The 6,246-nt window shown below is 43.5% G+C and overlaps 1 non-coding gene across 1 annotated transcript; it reads right to left on the minus strand.

The window, feature by feature from the left end:
- Positions 1-5,773: 5,773 nt before the first annotated feature.
- On the minus strand, positions 5,774-5,911 carry LOC114812561. Its single transcript, XR_003760212.1, has one exon. It is a non-coding gene; the product is annotated as a small nucleolar RNA SNORA7 (small nucleolar RNA).
- Positions 5,912-6,246: the final 335 nt, after the last annotated feature.

The raw sequence follows: 6,246 nt of genomic DNA on the forward strand, positions 1-6,246 counted from the left end.
TGGAACTCCCAACCAGGCCTGGGGCTGCTGCCTCCAGAGGACAAATAAATTCACTTTTGCTGCCAGCACTGCGGTTCCTGTTCCAGTTGTGGCAGCACTGGCATCGTACCCCCAACCTCCACGCCGAGGCCACTGTGTCTTTGAAACTTTAACCCAGTCCTCTATCCAGTGACCCCCCCAAGCCAGAGGAAGGCAACTACAGCATCCTCCTCCTCCTTCCTTTCTTCTTCTCCCCCTCCTCCTTTTCTTCCTCTCTGCTTCCTCCTCCTTCTTTCTTCTTCCTTCTCTTCTTCTTCACCCCTTCCTCTTCCTTTTCTTTTTCTTCTCTTCCTCCTCCTTTCTTCTCCTCCTCTCCTTTTTCTTCTCCTCCTTCTCCTTTTCTTCTTCTCCTTCTCCTCCTCCTCCAACTCCTCTTCCTTCTCTCCATCTTCCTCCACTAGTCAGCAGGGAACAGTAGGTTTAACCAGTCCCCTTTTGCCAATCTTCAAGGGGTGGTGCAGGCAAACTAAAAATGTCCACCATGCCAACAGGAGGGAAGAAGTTGTGAAGGTAATGGCTTCACATTTTGATGATAACCTCTTCACCCCCAGTGGAGTTGGCACCCATGTTTGATGCTCAGTGCCAACACAGAGAGCCTTTCAAAATGGAGTCAAATAAAAATGAAAGGAACCTTGATTGCCATCCCCTTGTGCAGCAGTTAAACCAAAGCAAAAACAAACCAGAACAGAAAAGCTAAGCAAAGCAATCTTCAAATGCTGTCCCAGTGCAGTTGGGAGACAAGCAACTGAAGAGAGGTCAGCTTGGTACATAGCAATCAGAAATGAAGTAACTTTTCTTAGAGCTGTGTGCCCTTGGTCAACTCACTTACCTTCTCTATCCCTCAGTTTTCTCATTTGTAAAATGGGGATTAAATATTTGTTCTCTTTTTCACTTAGACTGTGGGTCCCCTGTGAGACAGGGACTGTGCCTGACGGATTATGTTCTATATGCCTCAACACTTAGAACAGTGTTTGGCACACAGTCACACTTCACAAATCTTATTATTTTGTTGTCATTATTATTATTATTAATTATTATTATAACAAAGATTTCGGGAAGACTGAGGGGGGGATACTGGGCCGGGGAAATGAAAACAGCACAGGCACAGTGATTTATAAGTGCAACAAGGTCGATCTTCTCATGCATTGTGGAAGAGTTTATTAGTCATGCATTGCTCTTATCAGTCACACTCACACAAATTGAAAGTCTCAGCATCTCTGTAGTGACATTTGTTTTCCAAGTGGACTCTTCTGTGAGGTAATTTATTTTCCAAATGTGCAGATAGGGTTTAATAGTTATGCTCAATCAACCCCTTTCATACCTGCACATGGGAAGTTCTTTCTTTGCTGTCTTGGGCTTTTTCACAATTTGCACTTACCAAGCCTGATTGTGATTAATAACAAATGATAATCATGGTATTTGTTATGTACTTACTATGATAATGTAATAAGCACTGGGGTAAAAAAAAAAAATCAGGTCAGACAAATTATTTGTCCCACAGGGGACCCACAGTTTAATTAAGAGGGAGAAGAAATATTGAATCCCCATTTTACAGAAGAGGAAACTGAGGCACAGATAAGTGAAATGACTGGTCCAAGGTCATGCATCAGGTAAGTGGCGGAGCTGGGATTAGAACCCAGTATTGCTGATTGGCAGGCCCAAGCTCTTTCCACTGACTACACTGCTCCTCATGACTCTTGCTCTCATGATGTCCCCTAAAGAAACCTCTAAGCCTAACTGCTGTAGGCTCTCTTTGCCACAGCTGTGCTGGGACATTAGGGTTTATGTTGCTCTGAGATCAAGAAATTTTCTCAATGTACCACTTTGATTTAATCAATTGTATTTGCTGGGTGCTTACTGTGTTCAGAGCACTCTACTAAGCAACCCATAATAATGTCATGGACACATCTCTCCCAGAACACCCCACCTCCACCTGCAATCATCCTGGTAGTGGATCCTTAGAGTTTTCTTGGTAAAAATAAGGAAGAGGTTTACCGTTGCCTCCTTCCATGCAGTAAACCTGGGTCTCCGCCCTCTACTCTCTCCCATGCCGCTGCTGCCCATCACAGGTGAGTTTTGACTTGTAGCAGATTGCTTTCTATTTGCTAGCCACTGCTCAAGCTAGGAATGAAATGGATATGTCTCTACTTGACACTCCCTCTCATAGTCGGGAGGGGCCCTAGAGTACAGGAAACTCACCAGGTGCAACCCTGAGAGGTAATAATAATGTTGGTATTTGTTAAGCGCTTACTATGTGCCGAGCACTGTTCTAAGCGCTGAGGTAGACATAGGGGAATCAGGTTGTCCCACGTGGGGCTCACAGTCTTAATCCCCATTTTATAGATGAGGGAACTGAGGCACAGAGAAGTTAAGTGACTTGCCCACAGTCACACAGCCGACAAGTGGCAGAGCTGGGATTCGAACTCATGATCCCTGACTCCAAAGCCCATGCTCCTTCCACTGAGCCACGCTCTGGAGAGTACAACACAGTAATGTGACAGACACTTTCCCTGCCCGCAACAAGTTTACGTCTCCTCACCTCTGTTATAATGTAGTATGTACTGGAGGATATGATCCCATGGATATTTTTCCCTAAGGGAATAACTTCATTATAGATCTCAGGCGGCAAGTTCATAGGGAAATAATAATCTTTTAAAGATACCCATGAATGTCAAGTAATTGTTAGTTTCCATTCAAGAAATAAGCAGAGTCAAGTGGCTTACTCAAGCAGTAAAACCATATTTTGATACCATTTTGCTTGCTCGTTCTAGCTTATCAAAGCTTAATTCTCTATCAGTCATTCAGACTTAGGGCATGTTTAAGCAAAATTGTTTCTCAGTGTTAAGGTAAATGTCTCTGTTATTTATCTTTCTTGAAGTTTTTTGGGCTCATCTGACACTTCACCCAAGAAAATACCTTTCAGGTGGTAACCTTGGAAGGCTCTGAACTTTGTCCCTCTGATTCTCCTGTCTTTTGTTCTTAATGACATTTTTATCTGTATTATCAATTCAAATTAAAACCATCAGACATGATCTCTTTAAACTCTACCCTCTCACCCTCCTTCTTCCTCTTCTTCAATTTTTCAAACTTTTCCATGATTATCTCCTGAGGAGATCTCTGGCCTTCTTTCAAAATTTACCCCCTCCATTTTTGAGTCCCACCCCATCATTTACACCTTATCAAACTCTTCTCCTTTCCTTTCCTCCCTCCCTGGAATCTTGAACTTTCCACTGCCTTTTTCCTCACTGCTTTCAGGTATGCTCAGGTAACCCCTAACCCACATGACTCTCTCTCATAGCCTATATAAGGTGGAGGAAGGGGATATATTGAATTCCCACTTTACAGGTGAGAAAATTGGGGACAGAGTTGTGACTTGCCCTAGCTCTCATAGCAGACTCTAGACTCATAGCTCACTTCTAGAAAGTGAGCTCATTATGGGCAAGGAATGTGTCTGTTTAGTGTAATACAGTACTATCTCCAGCACTTAGTAGAATGATTTGCACATAGTAAGCACTCAATAAATACAACTGAATGAATGAATTAACTTGTGGTCTTTTCACTGGACCATGCTACTCCCATTTGTGTCCCTCTATTTACACTGTGGCACTAAGAGAACCCAAGAGGCTAGATGAGGAGACAAGAGGGGGAAGAGTCAGGAAAATATGTGGAGGAACATAAAGAAGGAAAGACAGGGAATGGGGAAAGGAAATAAGAAGACTAGTAAGAGACAGAGAAATAAAGGGAAAAATGGGATCTAGGAGGAAGAGGAGAGGCAGTATGAGAGAAGAGAACAAAAAAGAGGTGGAGAGGAAGAGAGGGAGAAGGAGGGACAAGATAGCAGTTGGAGGGAGGAAAAAATAGAGAAACTGGGCAAAGTTGTTTTGTTTTTCTAATTCTTTGGGATGAATTGCAATGAAGATAAATGCAGGCTAGTTTATCTGGCAGCAAAAGATGTAGTGCTCCTAGAGGGCCAAACAAAACCAGAAATCTTTCATTTAGTTTGGTTGTCAAAATTACAGCTATTCAGAACACTAGGAAGAGTTGGCCCAGCCATAGCTAAGGCTGTCTAAGCAGAGTGGACTGGAGTTTCTTACAAAGTGGGGAAACACGGTCTGAACGTTTTTATCAAAAAAACGATCCGGGCAGCAGAGTGAAGTATGGACTGAAGTGGGGAGAGACAGGAGGCAGGGAGGTCAGCAAGGCTGTTGATTCAAGAGTCAAGGTGGGATAGGATAAGTGCTTGGTTCAACATAGTAGCAGTTTGGTTGGAGAGGAAAGGATGATTTGAGTGATGTTATGAAGGTTGAACCAACGGTATCTGGTTACAGATTAAATATGTCGTTGAATGAGAAGGATGAATTAGGGATAGTGCCAAGACGACATGCTTGTGCCAAGGTTACAGAGAGAATGGTGGTGCTGTCTACATTGATGGGGCAGTCATGGGGAGGATAGGGTTTGGATGGGAAGATGAGGAGTTCAGTTTTGGACAAGTAAGGTTTCTGGTGTTGGCAGAACATCCAAGTAGAAATATCCTGAAGGCAGGAGGAAATATGAGACTGCAGAGGAGAAAGATGAGGACTGCAGGTGTAGATATACATCATCCACTCAGAGATGGTAGTTGCCCCTCTGCCTCACACTTCCCTCCTCTAACATCAATCTACTATTGTGCCTCAGTCTCCTCTACTTCACCATGGACCCCTTTCTCATTCTCTCCCTCCTGCCTCAAACTCCTTCCAGCTTCTTATACCGCAGACTGCCACTTCCTCACCTGTGAAGACCTACCAAAATCTTATTGGCCTCCAGGAAGCCTTCCATGAGTAACCTCTCACATCCTCACCTTATATTGTGTCAACTATGCTTTTAAGTGCATATTGCATAAGCCCTTTGATACTCATCCCATCCTTGTCCTCAGAGTATTTATGTATATATCCTTGCACTCTACCCTTCCCTTCCCTGTCAATGATTTTAATGTCTGCCTCTCCCTGCAGATTGCAATCAACTGGAGGGTAGGGTTTGGGTGAGCCTACCTTATTATATGCTTCCAAGAATTAATTTAGTGCTCTATATACAGTAAGAGCTCAATATATACACCAGTGAGGAAAGCCTAGAGAAACAAGAAGGCATTAGCTTAGTGAAAAAGGATAAGAGACTAGTAAATTTTCCATCCAAGTTGTTTAATTTGGACCCGATAGGACCTGTCTGTCAAGTTATAGTTATAAAGACTATGGCTACAGAAGGAAGTAGGTTTGAGCTAATGGATAATGCACAGGTCTGGGAGTCAGAAGGACCTCGGTTCTAATTCCAGCTCCGTTACTTGACTGCTGTGTGACCTTGGACATTCACTTCACTTCTCTGTGCCTCAGTTACCTCATCCGTAAAATTGGGATTAAGAGTGGGAGTCCCATGTGGAACAGGGGCTGTATCCAATATGATTAACATGTGTCTACCCCAGCACTTAGAATAGTGCTTCCCACATATGAAGCACTTAACAAGTACCATAATTATAATAATAATTACCTGTCTTATGCTGTCGAGCCATCTCCGACCCATAGTGACGCCGTGAACACATCTCTCCCAGAACGCCCCACCTCCAATCATTCTTTTAGTGGATCCATAGAGTTTTCTTGGTCAAAATACCAAAGTGGCTGACCATTTTCTCCTTCCGTACAGTAAACTGGAGTCTCTGCCCTCGACTCTCTCCCATGCCGCTGCTGCCCAGCACAAGTGAGTTTTGACTTATAGCAGATTGTCTTCCACTCGCTAGCCACTGCCCAAGCTAGGAATGGAATGGATATGCCTCTAATTGAATCTCCTTCCTATAGCAGAGACTGGTAGAGTACTGGAAACTCTCCAGGTGCAACCCTGAGAGGGAAATAATTACTGTTAATATTGTTATTATCATCATCATCATTTTCCAGATAAGGAAATTGAGACATAAGCATAACTCAGCAACTCTGTCAGAATTAGAATCTTTGCATTCATCCATTTAACTCTTCTGAGCCAGCTGTATCCCCATAGAGAAGCAGCATGGCTTAGTGGAAACGACACTGGCTTGGGAGTCAGAGGTCATGGGTTCTAATCCCGGCTCTGCCACTTGTCAGCTGTGTGATTTTGGGCAAGTTACTTAACTTCTCAGTTACCTCATCTGTAAAATGGGGATGCAGACTGTGAGCCCCATGTGGGACAATCTGATTACTTCGTGTCTAC

The sequence above is a fragment of the Ornithorhynchus anatinus genome, chromosome 5, assembly GCF_004115215.2.
Source record: "Ornithorhynchus anatinus isolate Pmale09 chromosome 5, mOrnAna1.pri.v4, whole genome shotgun sequence".
Classification (NCBI taxonomy): Eukaryota; Metazoa; Chordata; class Mammalia; order Monotremata; family Ornithorhynchidae; genus Ornithorhynchus; species Ornithorhynchus anatinus.